At 46.5% G+C, this 22,451-nt stretch overlaps 1 long non-coding RNA gene across 2 annotated transcripts; it reads right to left on the bottom strand.

Moving 5' to 3' along the window:
- Positions 1–799: 799 nt before the first annotated feature.
- On the bottom strand, positions 800–17,859 carry LOC120031704. Of its 2 annotated transcripts, XR_005473749.1 has the most exons (4): positions 17,820–17,859; positions 17,261–17,330; positions 2,954–3,084; positions 800–1,567 (listed from the first exon to the last, which is right to left on the bottom strand). It is a non-coding gene; the product is annotated as an uncharacterized LOC120031704 (long non-coding RNA). The 2 variants fall into 2 exon arrangements; XR_005473750.1 differs by lacking the exons at positions 17,261–17,330; positions 17,820–17,859 and adding an exon at positions 15,604–17,135.
- Between the last annotated feature and the right edge of the window lie 4,592 nt (positions 17,860–22,451).

The raw sequence follows: 22,451 nt of genomic DNA, 5'->3' as shown, positions 1-22,451 counted from the left end.
CCCCCCTCCCCACTAGATTCTCCAGCCCCCTCCCACTAGATGTTCCAGACCCCTCCCCACTAGATTCTCTAGCCCCCTCCCCACTAAATTCTCCAGCCCCCTCCCAGTAGATGTTCCAGCCTCCTCCCCACTAGATTCTCCAGCCCCCTCCCCACTAAATCCTCCAGCCCCCTCCCAGTAGATGTTCCAGCCTCCTCCCCACTAGATATCCAGCCCCCTCCACATAGACCTGTATATAGCTTGAATTCTTCTTGCATTTCACTGTACTGTTTTACACCTGCTGTATCCTGTGCATGTGACAAACAAACGTTGAACTTGAAGAGATGCCCCAGCCTTTCCACATTACAGTAGATGCTTTACCCAGCCCCACACTAGATGCTTTATCCAGGCCTGCTCACCAGTCAGCCAGCCCCCTCCCCACTAGATACTCCAGCCCCCTCCCCACTAGATACTCCAGCCCCCTCCCCACTAGATACTCCAGCCCCCTCCCCACTAGATACTCCAGCCCCCTCCCCACTAGATGCTCCATCCAGCCGGCCCTTACCCTCCTTGTTAGATGCTCCCTCTAGTTACTGTCTTAATTAACACCTACAGTAGCTACTGTGGCTATAATAATAGAATCGCTTTTCCTGTTTCTGGAAATCCCTTTGAAATTACACAGGATTAAGGAAAGTTGGTTGCCAAATTAGTATGTACATCAGTAATTTAATTGCATCTGAGGCTATTAATTAATAAGGTGCCTTCTTAATAGTTAATGTATAATTGCTATTAATTAACCAGCGGTCCTGATAAAGTGTCACCAAAATCAAACAAAAACAATTAGCATCCGGAGGTAAGTGTCTTTTAAAAGGCTCATTATAAAGACTGGAGGTAGTATACAGTAGTAGTTAGAAAGATAACAAACCCAGTGTAGATGTTCATTTGGTGGGGGAAATAATAAACAGTTGACATCCATAAGGGAATTAACATTCATTAATTAGGGGGCTAAGCCCATTGTAACATAATAAATATTGTTGAAGATCTGTCCCCTCCAGCAAAGTTGTTTCAGTTCTATTAGAAGTGGATTGCTAACTAGATATAGAATTTCAACAGTTGAAACTTTTTTGGATTATATCATTGTTGTATTTGATTGTTTACAGATGATATCCATTGAATTGGATCCTATGATATTTTATTGGATTCTGGATCATTCCTACTATGAAGAAATAACATCACCCCATAAGTCATATAGTTTATTAATGATTTATAAATAAGCATACTTAACTGGCTATAAACCCTTTCCCCTTAGGGTTGAAAAGGGTACCTTAATGTAAAGTGTTGTGGGATCTTGTATAATGTTAAGGACTAAAGTATATAAGGGTACCTTATCATAAAGTGGTATGGAATCTAATGAGTGTTTTTGTCAGACATGGTTGCCTGGACAGGCTCCCTGGACAGGCTCCCTGGGCAGGTTCCCTGGGCAGGCTCCTTGGGCAGGCTCCCTGTGCAGGCTCCCTGGGCAGGCTCCCTGGGCAGGCTTACAGGCTTGCTCTTCTCTTCTCTTCCCCTCGTGTAGTAGACTACATTCCTAGACAAATGTAATCATCTCAAGACCTCATGCCTCCGTTTGCAGTGTCACATGGTATAAATACAACAGGTAATAACTTAGACCTCAGTGAACAGCCATGACTAATATTTAAATACACTGCGAGGAAACTAGCAGCTTTCATGTTTGAGTTAATGCCTCCCTAAAGCCTATTCAAGGGAAATAACACCAACACTATTTAGTTGTTAATCTTATCTGGTATAAATCTGTGGGCTAGTTGGGTTTTTGCTCTACAGATCTACGCATGAAGCCGTGTTCATAAAAAATGAATGAGGTGGAAGGTTGAGAAACGACAGGCATCTTGAACATGAAACTTTAAACAAGCCAGACTATTATTTGCAGAGCAATATTACTGTGAATACAAATGACACCACAACCTCAATTTTCTGCTCTGTGAGAGGAGTGGTGCAAACCGCCAGTTAAGTGTTATTCTACAGCAAGTGCTTGTTTGGTCTCAGTTTCAGCCGTATCACAATGTCAACAATCATGCTGTTTAGTGTTGGACGGGGTAAAATAATATTTGGTCTACCATCCAGGAGAAAAATAATGCAGTAAAAAACCTTTATTCCACGAATTATGTTTTACAATAGAAATGTTCACCCCAAGCAGCTGTTGCCTTACTTAACATTAAGTACATCAGGAACAATAGTGTAGGCTACAGTACAGTACAGTAGGCAGACACTTGCTCCCTATCAACCTTCTAATAAAACTAGACTGGTATGCCAGACTGAATGCCAAGTGAAACAATGGTGAGCATAGCATTCAGTCAGGTTTAACCAGGCTAAAATTAAACATCCCACTGAAAACTATTAAAGTGTACCATTCATTCAGCACAGCCTTTCAGGTAAAAAGAACCACTCCATTCAGTCTTAATTCCCTCTGTTTTCCCTGTAGCCTTCTACCTTCTTTCCACAGAGAGACAAGCAGGCAGGGATGTGTTATGTTATGGGACCTCGGGGAGCACTGGGGTATTTTACTCAGGCAGTGACTGAGGCGGCCCGTTGGGAATACAGTAGAATCTGTGTGAGTATGTAACTCATTAGTTCAGTTATGTAATTTGGTAGCAGTGATAATCCTTGAGGACCGGCAAGTTAACGCATCTCAGCAACAAGAGACAAAGTCATCAACAAGCAGACAAGTAGCTACAGTACAGCACAAGCTGTTAATTGTTCAGCCCCATATAGTGTATGTTAATGTCATGACTGTTCCTCTATGGCATTTAGAGAGAGGAGCGTACTATATTTAACAAAATACTGTAGCATCCACTTTGGTCAGTGGCAATATATGTTGATGATGTGATTAATAGCTTGATTGATATTTTAGTTAAACAATAAAGACAAGGATATATTCTACTGTAGCCCTACCAACCTGAACTCATGAGCTGAAGCTATGAGGAATCACGTTAGGGTCTTGGGGATGGATGACTGGCTCAGAAGGCACCAGGTTCAACCCTTCCACACTTGACCTTTGTCTATGGCCCTCCTCCACTTCAGCCCAACCTGCAGCAGTGAACAGGAAGAGGAGAAAGGGTGTCAGTATCATTCACCGTGACACACGTAGTCCAATAACAACGTACAACATAACAGCAGTTAACCTTTACAACACACTTATTGATCTGTCCTGTGGTTATCAGGCTGCGATCAGAGCTCGTGGCTCAGCTTAGCTCTGCTTCAAGCTCTTTGAATTCACTCAGCAGCAATATCTCAGAGACAATGACATCCAGACGCACTACCAGTTACTCGTTTTCCACGTACGTTCTCCCAAGCTTTCAGTGGAACAATGGACTGATATCTATATCTCTTTCTGGGTTCCATGAGACGGCTAGATGTACAATGAGATATCATCTGAACACAAGAGAGCGAATTGATTAAGAAAAAACGCCTGAACCCCCTTTATGATTTTCACTGATGAGATGAAAGAGTCTCTTCACACATTCAAAACATGTAGAAAGGATTCTCTGATGTATTAAAGAAAAAATGTAAGATACAATTTTACAATTAACTGAATTAGATTTTGTTTTGTCTCTGTTAACCTATTCCCTAAATAAATACAGTAGAGCATGTTAATGACTGTGTTTGTGTAACGGCTTTCTTCCTCCTCTTCATCCGAAGAGGAGGAGCAGGGATTTGACCAAAACGCAGCGTTGTTATATGACATGATTTATTTAAACAAGACGAAAAAACACGAAACGAAAACACTTGAATAATTAACAAAATAACAAAACGGAGTAGACAGACCTGGACATGGAACTTACATAAATACACGAAGAACTCACGAACAGGAACAGACTACATAAACCGAGACAGTCCCGTGTGGCGCGACAAACACTGACACCGGAGACAACCACCCACGACAAACAAAGTGAAAACACCTACCTTAATATGATTCTCAATCAGAGGAGATGAAAACCACCTGCCTCTAATTGAGAACCATATTAGGTACCCATTAACCAACATAGAAACAGAAAACATAGACTGCCCACCCAAACTCACGTCCTGACCAACTAACACATACAAAAACTAACAGAAAACAGGTCAGGAACGTGACATAACCCCCCCCTTAAGGTGCGAACTCCGGGCGCACCAGCACAAAGTCTAGGGGAGGGTCTGGGTGGGCATCTGACCACGGTGGTGGCTCAGGCTCAGGGCGAGGTCCCCACCCCACCATAGTCAATCCCAGCTTACATCTCCCCCTTAGAATGACCACCCTCTTTTTCCACCCACCTAATATAAGGGGCAACACCAAGATAAGGGACCGCTCCGGGACAAGGTAGCTCAGGACAGCGAGGTAGGTCGAGATAGAGAGGTAGCTCAGGATAGAGAGGTAGCTCAGGATAGAGAGATAGCTCAGGATAGAGGGGCAACTCCGGACTGAAAGGCAGCTCCGGACAGAGAGACAGCTCTGGACTGAGGGGCAGTTCCGGATTACTGGCAGCTCCGGGCTGGCTGACGGCTCTGGACGCTCATGGCTGGCTGACGGCTCTGGACGCTCATGGCTGGCTGACGGCTCTGGACGCTCATGGCTGGCTGACGGCTCTGGACGCTCATGGCTGGCTGACGGCTCTGGACGCTCATGGCTGGCTGACGGCTCTGGACGCTCATGGCTCACTGGCGGCTCTGGACGCTCATGGCTCACTGGCGGCTCTGGACGCTCATGGCTCACTGGCGGCTCTTGACGCTCATGGCTCACTGACGGCTCTGGCAGATCCTGTCTGGTTGGCGGCTCTGGCAGATCCTGTCTGGTTGGCGGCTCTGGCAGATCCTGTCTGGTTGGCGGCTCTGGCAGATCCTGTCTGGTTGGCGGCTCTGGCAGATCCTGTCTGGTTGGCGGCTCTGGCAGATCCTGTCTGGTTGGCGGCTCTGGCAGATCCTGACTGACGAATGGCTCTAGCGGCTCCTGACTGACTAACGGCTCTGACGGCTCGGGACAGACGGGCGGCTCTAATGGCTCGGGACAGACGGATGGCTCAGACGGCGCTGGGGAGACGGATGGCTCAGACGGCGCTGGGGAGACGGATGGCTCAGACGGCGCTGGGGAGACGGGTGGCTCAGATGGCGCTGCGGAGACGGATGGCGCAGATGGCGCTGCGGAGACGGATGGCTCAGATGGCGCTGCGGAGACGGATGGCTCTGGCTGATCCTGTCTGGCGGAAGGCTTTGGCTGCTCCTGTCTGGCGGAAGGCTCTAGCGGCTCCTGTCTGGCGGAAGGCTCTAGCGGCTCCTGTCTGGCGGAAGGCTCTGTAGGCCCATGGCAGACGGGCGGCTTTGCAGGCTCATGGCAGACGGGCGGCTTTGAAGGCTCAATACAGACGGGCAGTTCATGCGGCGCTTGGCAGACGGACAGTTCAGGCGCCGTTGGGCAGACGGCAGACTCTGGCCGGCTGAGACGCACTGTAGGCCTGGTGCGTGGTGCCGGAACTGGAGGCACCGGACTGGAGACACGCACTTCAAGCCTAGTGCGGGGAGCAGGGACAGGGCACACTGACCTCTCGAAGCGCACTATAGGCCTGGTGCGTGGTACCGGCACTGGTGGCACCGGGCTGAGTGCACGCACATCAGGACGAGTACGGGGAGAAGGAACAGTGCGTACAGGGCTCTGGAGACGCACAGGAGGCTTAGTGCGTGGTGCCGGAACTGGAGGCACTGGGCTGGAGACACGCACCATAGGGAGAGTGCGTGGAGGAGGAACAGGGCTCTGAAAACGCACTGGAAGCCTGGTGCGTGGTGTAGGCACTGGTGGTACTGGGCTGGGGCGGGGAGGTAGCGCCGGAAATACCGGACCGTGCAAGCGTACTGGCTCCCTTGAGCATTGAGCCTGCCCAACCTTACCTGGTTGAATGCTCCCCGTCGCCCGACCAGTGCGGGGAGGTGGAATAACCCGCACCGGGCTATGTAGGCGAACCGGGGACACCCTGCGTAAGGCTGGTGCCATGTAAGCCGGCCCGAGGAGACGCACTGGAGACCAGACGCGTTGAGCCGGCCTCATGACACCTGGCTCAATGCCCAATCTAGCCCTACCAGTGCGGGGAGGTGGAATAACCCGCACCGGGCTATGCACACGTACAGGAGACACCATGCGCTCTACTGCGTAACACGATGTCTGCCCGTACTCCCGCTCTCCACGGTAAGCCTGGGAAGTGGGCGCAGGTTTCCTACCTGCCCTCGGCCCACTACCTCTTGGCCCACTACCTCTTAGCCCCCCCCCCAAGAAATTTTTGGGGTCTCTTCTCGGGCTTCCAGCCACGTCTCCTTGCTGCCTCCTCATACCACCGCTCTTGGGCTCTCGCTGCCTCCATCTCCTCACGAGCGCGGCGATATTCCCCAATGTGAGCCCAGTGTCCTTTTCCCTCCAATACTTCCTCCCAAGTCCATGAGTCCTGATTTCTTGGCCGCTGCTCAAACTTGCGCTGCTTGGTTCTGGATTGGTGGGTGGTTCTGTAACGGCTTTCTTCCTCCTCTTCATCCGAAGAGGAGGAGCAGGGATTTGACCAAAACGCAGCGTTGTTATGTGACATGATTTATTTAAACAAGACGAAAAAACACGAAACGAAAACACTTGAATAATTAACAAAATAACAAAACGGAGTAGACAGACCTGGACATGGAACTTACATAAATACACGAAGAACTCACGAACAGGAACAGACTACATAAACCGAGACAGTCCCGTGTGGCGCGACAAACACTGACACCGGAGACAACCACCCACGACAAACAAAGTGAAAACACCTACCTTAATATGATTCTCAATCAGAGGAGATGAAAACCACCTGCCTCTAATTGAGAACCATATTAGGTACCCATTAACCAACATAGAAACAGAAAACATAGACTGCCCACCCAAACTCACGTCCTGACCAACTAACACATACAAAAACTAACAGAAAACAGGTCAGGAACGTGACAGTTTGTGTGTGTGTGTGTGTGTGTGTGTGTGTGTGTGTGTGTGTGTGTGTGTGTGTGTGTGTGTGTGTGTGTGTGTGTGTGTGTGTGTGTGTGTGTGTGTGTGTGTGTGTGTGTGTGTGTGTGTGTGTGTGTGTGTGTGTGTGTGTTAAAAAGCTCCACAGATGGTCCTCTACCTGTAGCTGTTATGTGTAATGTGGAGGTTGGAGTTGTCCCTCCCTGTAAACCACACAGGAAGTGTAGGAATCTCAGTGGACGTGGAACTTGACATTATAGCTCAAGCTCACATACAGTATGCCATATAGTCAACCTATCAGGCCAGTTTAGACAGTAAGATGACAATGCTATGACTGAACGAGCTACAGCAGATGACAATAATGATGGTGATGATGATGACTATGATGATGAAGAGGAGGATTGGGTTTGGGGGATGGTGGGGGGCAAAGGGGAAACAGTCTTCATATTATTTTCTTGCGAGTATACATTTTTTATATCAATATCAAATTATTTTTGGGTAACAATTAAGTACCTTACTGTAATATATTTCCATTAAAATGGGCAAAAATGGCTTTTTAGAAGAAAAAATAACTATTTGTCAAGCAAGAATTTTGCCAGGACTGTCTGGAAATGGTCTGAGTGTAGAGGGGAAAAACTGAAAACTAGCTGTTATTGCCAGAGAGGGTTGGAACTCCTATTGGTCCATTAATCAATCTTCAGCATGGTGATGTCACCATGGAAAGCCAAAACTCCCGCCCATTCAAACCTGCTGATTAGAAAGTCCTGTGTAGATTGTATTTTCAACCAGCAACTATCAAGAAAATACGTTATTATAGTGTTAGCGTCATCATCTGCTGTACAATATGATACAAAACACGCGATTTTGACTGCACTGGGCCTTTAAGAAATCAAATCTATTTCTCCTTTCCTTCTGGTCGGCATGGCCCTTCCCTCGTGCTCCATGGCTGAGTGACTCATTGCGAGCTTACAGAACAGGGCTGTTTACAGAACAGGGCTGCTTACAGAACAGGGCTGTTTACAGAACAGGGCTGCTTACAGAACAGGGCTGAGGGCAGCTGAGCTAAAATTCTGGAGGTTCTATCATCCTTCCAGTCCCTCCTCTCTACCTTCTCGTCCTCTGTATCTGCTGCTACAGCCACTTTCTATCACTCTACATTTCAAGCTTCTGCCTCTAACCCAAGGAAACTATTTTCCAGCTCTCTACCCTCCTTAATCCTCCACCCCCTCCCCCTTTAGCCTCCCTCTCTGCGGACGACTTTGTAAACCCCTTGACGACATCCGCTCGTCATTCACTCAGCCTATTGAGCCCACTGGTCTCACTCACACAGAACTACCCTACGCCTTGACCTCTTTCTTCTATCTCTCTCCAGATTAAATCCTGTGACTAGAGAGGTCCAGACAACCTTCCCGCTCGACCCCATCCCCTCCTCCCTGACCACTGGCTGCGTCCCTTTTGACTTATAAATGGCCCGAGTCGCTCCCCTCCTTAAGAAACCAACACTCGACTCCTCTGAAGTCAAAAACTACGGCCCGGTATCCCTTCTTTCTTTTCTCTCCAAAACACTTGAGCATGCTGTCTCTGACCAACTCTCTCGCTATCGCTCTCAGAATGATCTTCTTGACCCTAACCAGTCAGGCTTCAAGACGCGTCACTCAGCCGAGACTGCTCTTCTCGGTGCCACGGGACTCTCCGCACAGCCACAGCTGACTCTCTATCCTCTGCTATCATCCTCCTAGATCTGTCCACTGCCTTCAACACTTGAATCAAATCAAATCAAATGTTATATGTCACATGCGCTGAATACGTGAAAGGTTACGTGAAATGCTTACTTACAAGCCCTTAATCCATGTGAGACCCTCCTCTCCACGGGGCTGGGCGTCTCAGGCTCTGCACACTCTTGGATTGCATCCTACCTGGCAGGTGACGTGGAGAGGATCTGTGTCTGCACCACGTACTCTCACTACTGGTGTCCCCCAGGGTTCGGTTCTAGGCCCTCTCCTCTTCTCTCTATACACCAAGTTACTCAGTTCCATCATATCCTCACATGGTCTCTCCTATCATTGCTATGCGGATGACACTCTACTTTTCTCTTTACCCCCTTCTGACACCCACGAGGTGAACCACATCTCTGGGTGCCTGGCAGATCTCTCAACTTGGATGTCGGCCCACCATCTCAAGCTCAACCTCGACAAGACGGAGCTGCTCTTCCTCCTGGGAAAAGCCTGCCCGCTCCAAGACCTTTCCATCACGGTTGACAACTCCACGATGTCCCCTAGTGCAGAGTGCAAAAAACCTTGGCGAGATCCTGGACAACACCCTGTCATTCGCTGCAAACATCAAAGCAGTGACTCGCTCCTGCAGGTTCATGCTCTACACCATCTGTAGAGTACAACCCTACCTCACACAGGAAGCGGTCAGGTCCTAATCGAGGCAATTTTAATCTCCCGTCTGGACTGCAACTCTCTGTTGGCTGGGCTCCCCGCTTGTGCCATTAAACCCCTGTAACTTATCCAGAACGCTGCAGCCCGCCTGGTGTTCAAACTTCCTAAGTTCTCCCATCTCACCCCACTCTTCTGTACACTCCACTGGCTTCCAGTCAAAACTCGGATCCACTACAAGACCATGGTACTTGTCTACGAAGCAGCAAGAGGAACTGCCCCTCCCTACCGTCAGGCTATGCTCAAACCCTACACCCAACCTGAGCACTCCGTTCTGCCACCTCTGGTCTCTTGGCCCTCCCACCCCTATGGGAGGAGAGCCCAGTCCAAGGTCTTCTCTGTCTTGGCACCCAGCTTCCCCCTGAATCTAGGACAGCAGAGTCCCTGTCACAAACATCTGAAACCCTACCTCTTCAAAGAGTAGCTTCAATAATCCCCCCCCCCCTTTGTGAACTACTGTAACACTCAGACTTGACTTTTTCCCCTTTACTACCTCTGACTTTGCCTCTTATTACCTCTGACTTTGCCTCTTACTACCTCTGACTTTGCCTCTTACTACCTCTGACTTTGCCTCTTACTACCTCTGACTTTGCCTCTTACTACCTCTGACTTTGCCTCTTACTAGCTCTGACTTTGCCTCTTACTACCTCTGACTTTGCCTCTTACTACCTCTGACTTTGCCTCTTACTACCTCTGACTTTGCCTCTTACTACCTCTGACTTTGCCTCTTACTACCTCTGACTTTGCCTCTTACTACCTCTGACTTTGTCTCTTACTACCTCTGACTTTGCTGATAGCTACTTTAGGACAAACGTACCTACTATGACTGTATGTGGTTGTCCCATCTAGCTATCTTAAGGTGAATGCACTAACAAAGTCGCTTTGGATAGGAGTGTCTGCTAAATGACTATAATGTAAATGTAAATTATAGTAAAAGGGGGAATGTAACCCAGGATGGCTCATTACAGTGTAACAATGATAGAAGCAAAAACCAGAGTTATCAAATGCGCTGTGGCCTACATGCTGATAATAGATATGTGTGTAGTGTCTAGGGAAATACCATTTGAATATAACTTTTAACTGGATATCTCGAAGCTGAAAATTAAACATCCATTCTAATTGAATACCTGGCCCAAATTGCACCGACACCCACACCATTATAAATCATCAGGAATCCCTTTTACAATACTGCCTCTCTCCTAACCTGCATTACAAACACAGTGGAAGGCTTTTTAAACCTTTGATAAACGTTAATAAATTACCTGGATTTCTAAATTAATGGCCGGCCGCCTGCTGAATTCCTAAACAGCGCCATGCCCAAGCTCTCACTGATCATAAACTCTTCTCTTTAAAAAAATATAAATACATTCTATTCCTTGCAAATCTGCTGATATGGAATAATTAGAAATGGGTTTGCCAGTATTTCTTCCCTCCTGTAACATTTGCATGACTTTAGATCTCAACCCAGTGATCTCCAAGAAGACGGAAAATAAAATGTATGTTTTGTGCAACGACGACTCCCCAAAATGTACCTTGCTGAGTGAGATAATGGATTATATTGTGATGTTAAAGAGGCTTGTATTTACAAAAAGAAACAAAGGCGAGCGGCTCGGTCTCCAGTCCTGGGAGACATTGATTAGACACTTCCTGTCAGTCCTATTCAGCTGCTGTATCGCTGGCATCCCAGCTCATCTGCTTCTAGACATGATAGGGATCAAATAGTTGCTGCTATGCTCATTGTCATAGCATTAAGTTGTATGAAATATTAGTGGGGAGGGGGAACTACAATAGACAAACTTTGACTTAACATTCTCGCCATGGCTACATTCCTTCACACTTTACAATGATTTTTTCTCTCTCACACAAGAACAGGCCTACGAAACACACACGTGCAAACACATGCGCACACACAAACACAGGTGCACACCAATTTACACAAACACAGAAGGTATGTTAAATCTCAGTGGAACTCTCACAACATTTTGTGCTGTCCTCTACACCGCCATGGGGTTTTGTGCAATGCATTCACTTTTAGTTTAGATTCATGTGTGACTTCAAATATAAGTTAGCTACAGTACACTTTCAAACACGGCAGGAAACTCGTATAGTCTGTGTATGTGCGTGCATATGTGTGTGTGTGCGTGTGAGTGTGTGTGAAAGCATGCATTTGTGTGTGTGTGCGCCTGTGTGTGTGTGTGTGTGCGCCTGTGTGTGTGTGTGTGTGTGTGTGTGTGTGTGTGTGTGTGTGTGTGTGTGTGTGTGTGTGTGTGTGTGTGTGTGTGTGTGTGTGTGTGTGTGTGTGTGTGTGTGTGTGTGTGTGTGTGTGTGTGTGTGTGTGTGTGTGTGTGTGTGTGTGTGTTCCAAGCAGCTGCACTGGGCCCATGGGACAGGCCTGTGTAGATTGGGTCTCTTCAACCAGTAGCTCATTAGTGGGAGTGAAAAGAATCCACGCAGATGGCTGTCAACGTTCTAAACAGTCGGCTGTATGAGACATGTCAATTGAGGTTTAACTTCCTTCTGCTCGTTCTTATGACATTGCAGTATTCAAGCGGTATTTGTTTATTCCCCACCAAAACTACAAAAACATGGGCGCTCTGTGACTTCTGAAAATGTGTTGTCTAATGAGCGCTCAGAGTACTGAGCAGGAGTCTGTACTTGGTACTTGTCATTCAGCACCACAGATGACTCGCTCTAACTTGACATGTTTTCAGTGGCACAGATGATGTGCTCGTCTGTTCTGGAAACACTGGGAATAGGACCGCATTTAACTGGAAATAATGACAACCAGTCCAGCAAGGCACCAGTGGGAATCAATTAGATTGTTTACCTGTCCGAGTTGAGATGGAGGCCATGGTACTTTAACAGTGGCTCATCACACAAATACACTAACCTGTACTCTCCATTATTTAATGAACACATCTACATCTGTTACAGTAATTCTATCATGGACATTTGCTCTACCTCTTGAGTCTCTGACCAGTAAAAGGTTTGTGTGCTCAGGGGTAACAAACAGTCATGATGATCTGTGATTTGACTATAATATGACTGTACAAATATACATTATTTTCAATAGCAACCCCTTAATGCAGGATAGAGGGAGGTTGTAATTTCCTAACAAAATGAGGTGGTTAGGGGATAGCAATGATGTATACTGAATGTGCTTTGGTTAATGTACATCAATGTTGATCGGTTTAATGTTGTTAATTTCTTTTTCATCAGTAACTATAGTAGTCCTGACCTAGTGGTATTGTACTTGACACAGTAAAAGGCTGGGGAGTGTACAGTACTGTAGAGTACGGTAGGGCTCTCCAACCCTGTTCGTGGAGAGCTACCCCTTCTGCTACCCCTAACCCAACCCCAGCTGTAACTGACCTGATTCAGCTTATCAACCAGCTAATAATTAGACCAGGTGTGCTAGATTAGGGTTTAGGAGTGAAAACCTACAGAACAGTAGCTCTGTAGGACAGAGTCTGGGTGAAGAGTTGCACAAGTCAGAGATGCTGTGATACTAACACACCGACTCACCGACACGTAGACCATTATAGCTGACCTAGTTGTGAGGCTGGCAACTTTTCTCTCCTCCGGCCAACTCTAAAAACAACCCACTGGACAGTTTTAGACCCGTCTCCACTGCAGCTCTGTCACTTAGAGAGAGTGCCAATGACAAGACCCTGTTGAAGTCTGTCCTCCATAAACACTGTGTACTGTATGCACCATTGGTGCCCCGGCCCAGTGCTGCCATTTCACTCATCCTTTCCCTAAAATTACTAACTAATCATCCTTCAAATGTTAATACTCCTTTTTTAAATGTGTCTAATTTACCAAACAAAGTATATTCTGTTAGCTGTAACAGCAAAAGTATCCCAGATGTTTTGTGTTGACAAAGCTAGCATGGTCTTGTGTGAGAAAATAACAAGTAAGTATAGCTAGCTAGTATCAGCATGTAAACCAATAGCTGGTTTTCAATTCCGATGCTGTGTTTTAATGTTTAGAAAAGTAAATTATCATTGCTTGCAAAACTTTTTATTTTTTTAACATATACTGATATGCCCCTTAACTTTCATATCAGCAAGAAAGAATCTTTCAAATTCTGTCAATGTGCCCTTGAGCAAATTTACTCCAGGGTTGCTGTACTACTCTGGCTGACCTTGTAAAACAACACATTTCACTGCACCTATCCGGTGTATGTGACAATAATGTTTATTCATGTATTTTTTTATTTTATTCCAAAGGTATGGAATGCAGAATCAAACATGATCTTCTTCCAAGAGAGAAACACACTTCCTGTTTACTGAGGTCACATGACAGGTCAAGCTCACAAAAGAAAGAAACTGCATATAGAGAATGCCAGTAGGGGTATGGTAAATGAATACTGGTAAATTAATACTCATGTAACAGAACATCACTGTTATGCCATTTTGAAGTGGACACAATATACTGTACAACTGCTTAGTTTCACACCAAACAAAAATATACTATAGCCTACGATGCACTATACATAAACAATGTGCCAAGCATACCAAATTCCATTGATCTCACTATCTATGAGCAAATGAAGGAGGTGTCCTACAATGTTAAGAAGAAGCATGATCTTACTGTATATTTCCTCTTTGGGTTCCACTGAGTTGGTAAGCTGTGCACAAACCTGTGTGAAGTAGCTCTCGTATAATCAGTTACTGTAAATGACAGTCAATGATTCTGTTGAAACACACTGGGATTCATGTCCAGGCAAAACAGAAATCATATGGGGGTTTTGTGTGCTTGTTTTTCTTTTTAGTCATTGTATGGCTCTTTCTCTTGCTGCACGCATCGCTCCTTAAGATGATTTGGAATTAGTGGGCTTTTCATTGGGCTGTATATTATGTAGCTTGGTGGGGCTCCGTTAGCTTGTATCAAAGGGGACTGCAGCCTGCGTGGAGCAGTACAACACTGGGTTACAGGCTGTTTCAGCAAATTAACAACAAATCCTCCCGCCTGCCCGGCCACTTCCAGAACCAGCAGCCAATGCAAACCAACTAATTAAAAGATGAATGGAGGATATCCTCCTAGCCTAGCGGTTTGTGTTGACGGTTTATGAATAGTAAGTAAGTGGCATTGGAGGGGGAAATGTATTTTGTTTAGATGAGCCTCGTCTGTTGACCATCACCTCACACAGTATAGATTTGACTTGAAGATGTCGTACAGGGCAGAGGGGATACCCAAACATGATCTAGTGTGGGGGAGTGGAAACAGAAAGGGGTTACACTGTTGTCCCATGGAAGAAGAACTGAGGGCTCTCCCCTTCCCCTATCTACCACCAGTAGTCCAGCTCTCGACCCAGAGAGCATCATGGGAGTATGGAGCTCAGACTCTAGGATTAGTCAAGGATCCATTTTGAGATGCAGATAATATTCTGTTACCTAGACCCCCTCCCCTGTAATGTTCTGTACAAGAACTCCCCAACCCTATCCGCCATAGGCTTCAGTCTCTATGCACTCGCTCCACCACTTCATTATAAAAAGAGAGCTACCAAAAATGTATATTTTGTATTTGATCAAACTGTTGTTGTTGTTTGTGGTGGTTATATTTCTTCTTTTCTATTCGTTGAGGATAACTAGGTCAAGTCAAATCTGCAGCTGCTCCTACTGTCTGACTGTCTGTGGCTCGTTGCTCTGCGGTCGGTCTGACAGTAACATGGAACCGCCACAGGGCTGTTTGAATATGCCCCCTGGCCATTCCCTCTCACGCTGTTTAAATGATTTAAGTGGGTGGTAGTGCCACGGGTTCCCCTGGTCTACTCAAAACTGCACATGCTTCTGGCCTTGTACTGCAATAGTGTGAAATTGCTGTGCAGTATTTTGTTATTCTGAAATAAGTGAAGTTGCAATGAATTTGAATTTTGTTTCACCTGAATAACTTTCTCTCTGTAATAATCAAAGGGGAAATAAGCTTCCTCCTTCTTGGCATGCTGCATATATCTTATTCTGATCGTGGTTCACGTGACAGAGTGTGTGTGTGTGTGTGTGTGTGTGTGTGTGTGTGTGTGTGTGTGTGGGTGTGGGTGGGTGTGTGTGTGTGTGTGTGTGTGTGTGTGTGTGTGTGTGTGTGTGTGTGTGTGTGTGTGTGTGTGTGTGTGTGTGTGTGTGTGTGTGTGTGTGTGTGTTTGTGTGTGCGTCTCACCTGCCTGTCATTTTGACTGACAGAACAGAGGAAAACATGTGCAGAAGTCTAGCAGCTGGATTTGCACCTGCAGGCTCCAACACTCACAGCTCCACGTTTCTGTCCCTCAATACCCCCACAAGTTAACACACAATAGAGTTATTCATTAGTGGGTACCATTTATAACAGTATTTTTCTATTGTTAGCACATCATTTGCGACCTACATTTATAGATTACCATCAACACAAATAGTGAGATAAAACCAATGAGAAAACAACATAATTCCACTATTACATTGACCCCAGTCCTTGTAGTGCTGCAGGATTCTAGCCTGTTCATACTCCACTTAGTAACCTCACTATTTGCTCTTACAACACTGTCATTTACAGATACTCGTTCAATTTGAAGTATTCTGGTCTGATTGGCAATAGTTCTTCATGAAACAATTAAATGTCTCTGTATGATGGTCAAGTTGGGTTGCATAGGGCTTCAGCTACCCCCACTCTGGCAAAACAAGGCCTGAGCAAATTTAATTTAGAGACTTTTTCTAATTTCTTCCATATACTGGATATTTAAGACACTGAAGTAACTGTTCGGCTCCGAGCATGTAAAAGAACCCATTATCAAAGCATTAAGATATGATTCAACTGACATTTTCTTAAAAGCACTAAAAGTGGGAGAAAATAAAAGAAGCTCTCTGAAAGGGAAAAACGACCTACTCCAGATGTTATCAGTACATACTGATGTTTGAAGCAGCTTATTACAGGGCGAGCTAAGAAGACAAGTCCACTGGTGTTGCTACAGATCAGAGGAATGCAAGTCAAATGCACCTGCTAGATCTCACTATCGGTCTCCGTGTGTCAGTCAGTCAGCGTTCGCTGAGGCCCTGTCTGTCGGTGCAGGGGACAACAACCTGCTGATTCTAATAGCCTGCAGGCCAGGCAGAAAAGCACCCTTTACTTGGCTGTCTCTCATCGTCTATATGGACACGATAATGCCTAAGAAATAGTCTTGTTGTTGTGCTTGTGAATGGAAAGGTTTTTTGACTGTCCTTCCTGTGGAATTTGATATACTAAGTGGACACTTGAAGAGGCATTTCCCTCTGTGTCTGTGACCAACCAGTTCATGAGCTTTGATGCTCTCAGGTTTCAATAGGACTTTTGCATTTCTAATTGAGTGTTGAACTCTTGCTATGTACTATTACAGTCATTGACTTCATGTCACCTCAAATCAACCTTTCTGAGCATGGGGTTCTGAAAGAATAAAGGTCATCAACTCAGAGGAAGTTGGCCAAAGTAGTTTGATGTGTTCCACATCTAGACATCTAGAAGTTAGCGAGGGGAAATCTGGCTAAATTACATTTGGATTTATTTATCTGGCCGACGTGAGGCGGACTGCCATAATGCAATGAGAAAACAAGCTATATGTTGTCAAAAGATCTGAACTGCGATAAGACCAAGACATTTTGATTAATAGTCTGATCAAGCTGGAGACTGTTCTCTTTTTATCCCTCTCTTGCTCTCTCCCTTTCTCTCTACCTCTCTCACTCTCCCTCTATCCATCTGTCTCCCCCCTCTCTCACTCTTCTTTCCCCCATGACCCCCCTCTCTCTCTCACTCTCTCTCTCTCTCCCCCTCCCCCTCCCCCCTCTCCAACTGGCCTGTGAGTAAACGTTACCAAGCTACTGGGAGCCTCTCATCAGGAGTCTTGTGTGGGGCTGTATCATCGTCCCAGTCAGAGGGGGAACCTAAGGAGCAAATCAAATCAAATCGTATTGGTCACATACACATGGTTAGCAGATGTTAATGCGAGTGTAGTGAAATGTTTGTGCTTCTAGTTCCGACCATGCAGTAATATCTAACAAGTAATCTAACAATTTCACAACAACTACCTTATACACACAAGTGTAAAGGAATGAATAAGCATATGTACATATAAATATATGGATGAGTGATGGCCGAGCGGCATAGGCAGTAGATAGTATAGAGTACAGTGTATATACCTATGAGATGAGTAATGTAGGGTATGTAAACATTATATAAAGTGGCATTGTTTAAAGTGACTAGTGATACATTTATTACATCAAATGTTTTATTATTAAAATGACTAGAGATTTGAGTCAGTATGTTGGCAGCAGCCACTCAATGTTAGTGATGGCTGTTTAACAGTCTGATGGCCTTGAGATAGAAGCTGTTTTTCAGTCTCTCGGTCCCTGCTTTGATGCACCTGTACTGACCTCGCCTTCTGGATGATAGCGGGGTGAACAGGCAGTGGCTCGGGTGGTTGTTGTCCTTGCTGATCTTTTTGGCCTTCCTGTGACATCGGGTGATGTAGGTGTCCTGGAGGGCGGGTAGTTTGTCTCCGGTGATGCATTGTGCAGACCTCATTACCCTATGGAGAGCCGTACGGTTGTGGGCGGAGCCGTTGCCGTACCAGGCGGTGATACAGCCCGACAGGATGCTCTCGATTGTGCATCTGTAAAAGTTTGTGAGTGTTTTTGGTGACAAGCCAAATTTCTTCAGCCTCCTGAGGTTGAAGAGGCGCTGTTGCGCCTTCTTCACCACACTGTCTGTGTGGGTGGACCACTTCAGTTTGTCCGTGATGTGTATGCCAAGGAACTTAAAACTTTCCACCTTCTCCACTACTGTCCCGTCGATGTGGATGGGGGGTGCTCCCTCTGCGGTTTCCTGAAGTCCACGATCACCTCCTTTGTTTTGTTGACATTGAGTGTGAGGTTATTTTCTTGACACCACACTCCGAGGGCCCTCACCTCCTCCCTGTAGGCCGTCTCATCGTTGTTGGCTATCAAGCCTACCACTGTAGTGTCGATGAGCGGCATATCATTGTCCTGGTCAGAGGAGGGGGAAACTAGGGGGAGCAGCATATCATTGTCCTGGTTAGAGGAGGGGGGAACTAGGGGGGAGCAGCATATCATTGTCCTGGTTAGAGGAGGGGGGAACTAGGGGGGAGCAGCATATCATTGTCCTGGTTAGAGGAGGGGGGAACTAGGGGGGAGCAGCATATCATTGTCCTGGTTAGAGGAGGGGGGAACTAGGGGGGAGCAGCATATCATTGTCCTGGTTAGAGGAGGGGGAAACTAGGGGGGAGCAGCATATCATTGTCCTGGTTAGAGGAGGGGGGAACTAGGGGGGAGCAGCATATCATTGTCCTGGTTAGAGGAGGGAACTAGGGGGGAGCAGCATATCATTGTCCTGGTTAGAGGAGGGAACTAGGGGGGAGCAGCATATCATTGTCCTGGTTAGAGGAGGGGGGAACTAGGGGGGAGCAGCATATCATTGTCCTGGTTAGAGGAGGGGGAAACTAGGGGGGAGCAGCATATCATTGTCCTGGTTAGAGGAGGGGGAAACTAGGGGGGAGCAGCATATCATTGTCCTGGTTAGAGGAGGGAACTAGGGGGGAGCAGCATATCATTGTCCTGGTTAGAGGAGGGGGGAACTAGGGGGGAGCAGCATATCATTGTCCTGGTTAGAGGAGGGGGGAACTAGGGGGGAGCAGCATATCATTGTCCTGGTTAGAGGAGGGGGGAACTAGGGGGGAGCAGCATATCATTGTCCTGGTTAGAGGAGGGGGGAACTAGGGGGGAGCAGCATATCATTGTCCTGGTTAGAGGAGGGGGAACTAGGGGGGAGCAGCATATCATTGTCCTGGTTAGAGGAGGGGGAAACTAGGGGGGAGCAGCATATCATTGTCCTGGTTAGAGGAGGGGGGAACTAGGGGGGAGCAGCATATCATTGTCCTGGTTAGAGGAGGGGGGAACTAGGGGGGAGCAGCATATCATTGTCCTGGTTAGAGGAGGGGGGAACTAGGGGGGAGCAGCATATCATTGTCCTGGTTAGAGGAGGGGGGAACTAGGGGGGAGCAGCATATCATTGTCCTGGTTAGAGGAGGGAACTAGGGGGGAGCAGCATATCATTGTCCTGGTTAGAGGAGGGGGAAACTAGGGGGGAGCAGCATATCATTGTCCTGGTTAGAGGAGGGGGGAACTAGGGGGGAGCAGCATATCATTGTCCTGGTTAGAGGAGGGGGGAACTAGGGGGGAGCAGCATATCATTGTCCTGGTTAGAGGAGGGGGGAACTAGGGGGGAGCAGCATATCATTGTCCTGGTTAGAGGAGGGGGGAACTAGGGGGGAGCAGCATATCATTGTCCTGGTTAGAGGAGGGGGGAACTAGGGGGGAGCAGCATATCATTGTCCTGGTTAGAGGAGGGAACTAGGGGGGAGCAGCATATCATTGTCCTGGTTAGAGGAGGGGGAAACTAGGGGGGAGCAGCATATCATTGTCCTGGTTAGAGGAGGGGGGAACTAGGGGGGAGCAGCATATCATTGTCCTGGTTAGAGGAGGGGGGAACTAGGGGGGAGCAGCATATCATTGTCCTGGTTAGAGGAGGGGGGAACTAGGGGGGAGCAGCATATCATTGTCCTGGTTAGAGGAGGGGGGAACTAGGGGGGAGCAGCATATCATTGTCCTGGTTAGAGGAGGGAACTAGGGGGGAGCAGCATATCATTGTCCTGGTTAGAGGAGGGAACTAGGGGGGAGCAGCATATCATTGTCCTGGTTAGAGGAGGGGGAAACTAGGGGGAGCAGCATATCATTGTCCTGGTTAGAGGAGGGGGGAACTAGGGGGAGCAGCATATCATTGTCCTGGTTAGAGGAGGGGGGAACTAGGGGGAGCAGCATATCATTGTCCTGGTTAGAGGAGGGAACTAGGGGGGAGCAGCATATCATTGTCCTGGTTAGAGGAGGGGGAAACTAGGGGGAGCAGCATATCATTGTCCTGGTTAGAGGAGGGGGGAACTAGGGGGAGCAGCATATCATTGTCCTGGTTAGAGGAGGGAACTAGGGGGGAGCAGCATATCATTGTCCTGGTTAGAGGAGGGGGGAACTAGGGGGGAGCAGCATATCATTGTCCCAGTCAGAGGAGGGGGAAACTAGGGAGGAGCAGCATCAAATGAGTAATCAAAAAGAATCAGTGAGCAGCAAAAACATGAAACAAAACTCCTCCCTCGCCAGCCACCATACCACCCCAAAGAGTTTTCCATTCCATCAACTGTGAATCAGGGGGGTAGAAATTAGAAATGTGCGTGGCAGCGATGTGGTACAATGCAGAGTTGTTGCTGGTTTCCACCACTTCACTCCACACTCTCCTGCTGAGTTAATACATCTGACCTCTGCTTAATTAAAATAACAGACTATCCTCCACTGAGAGAAAAGAGACAATTTGAGAATTATTCCAACTAATCGCTAATTAACATTCTGGAAAACAACAAGAAACCCATCATGAAAGATATATCTATTTTTAGTTATGCAAAGAGGGAGGGAGAGAGGGAGGAACCGTCAGAGAGTTATTCTGGCTAACCTAATAATGAACAAATACACTGTAAAACTCATGAAGGAAAGATCTGTCTTGCTCTTGTGATGAGATGTTATCAAACACATAGGAAAGAGCTAGTAATGGATTCTAAACCAACTGACAATCATAAGGAACTAATTTAGTAGTATGCATAGGAGCTAGAAGCAGAGCTGCCATGTCTGTCGACGCCATTTTACAAACATATTACTTAAATACAGTTTAACATTCAACAGTATTTCATCATGAGAAATGATCCTCTGTAAGGTTTATAGGTAATTATTGTTGTCACCATGTTCATTATAATGTTACTATTCTTGAGAAAACAACTGAAGGTGAATTGAGAGGGGGAGAACAATGGTCTCACGGATTGAATTGTTGTTGTTATTTTCTGCCATCTTGAATGCTGGCTGCCGCTGCCATGAGGGCTGTAATGCACCAGTGTTCATGGCGCGTTAAGAGGATATCATTATCGTGTGTTTTAGGGAGTAAGCCGCAGATTTGGTTAAATATGGTGGTTTTTGTTGTTTCCTCTTCTTTTCATGGGTGTGTTTAAGCTGGGTCAAGCTGAAACCTCCCATGACACTTCTCTCACATCAAGCCGCCAAAGCGCCTCCTCTTGCCACAAACACAGCCAATATCGATGCTATGCTCGAAAACTGATTGAAAAGAGACTTACATGTTTCAAAGCATGCTGGGATTTGGGGGCCAGGCGACAACCCAAAGTATTAAAGCTTAGATACTGTAGTCACCAGTATGCTATAAAAAGACAACATATGCCCACTTTGTACAGACTGACTGGTAGCCTACACACAAACCACTACATGTCAACTTTAATTCCAAACAACACAGCCAGAAAGTTTACAGGAAAATACACTGACACTATAGTCCAGAAATCATTTTTAGCTTCTGTCCTGTACTATGGCAAAATAACAACAGACAGACAGATCTCCATATTCATGCACTAATGAAAGCAATGCTAAATATATTAAGCCCCAAAATTGTCATAATTTAACTATTTAACTGTATCACAATAAATAAAAAAACTGTCTCTCAGCTGCACTGAATTACACTGTAAATATGGAGTATGTGATGCAATGTATTCTTCAACACCTCTCTTTACAACACACCATAAACATTTTCTAAATCCTGTATTTACTACATTCCCTCTTCACCGGTAAAAAAAGTGCCTTACAGTGCTCTCCGGAAATTAGGGAAGAGAGCATTGCATCCACTTGTTATGTGGAAAGTCATGTGATGTACTTGTTGAAATGCTGTGATTCTATAGGGCTGCCTTTTTACAACAGGACAGGGAGGACAGAAGGACAGGGAGGACAGAAGGACAGGGAGGACAGAAGGACAGGGAGAACAGAAGGACAGGGAGGACAGAAGGACAGGGAGAACAGAAGGACAGGGAGGACAGAAGGACAGGGAGAACAGAAGGACATGGAGAACAGAAGGACAGGGAGAACAGAAGGACAGGGAGGACAGAAGGACAG

This window comes from Salvelinus namaycush, chromosome 37 (genome assembly GCF_016432855.1).
Source record: "Salvelinus namaycush isolate Seneca chromosome 37, SaNama_1.0, whole genome shotgun sequence".
Taxonomy (NCBI): Eukaryota; Metazoa; Chordata; class Actinopteri; order Salmoniformes; family Salmonidae; genus Salvelinus; species Salvelinus namaycush.
This window is presented reverse-complemented; position numbering and strand designations above follow the sequence as displayed.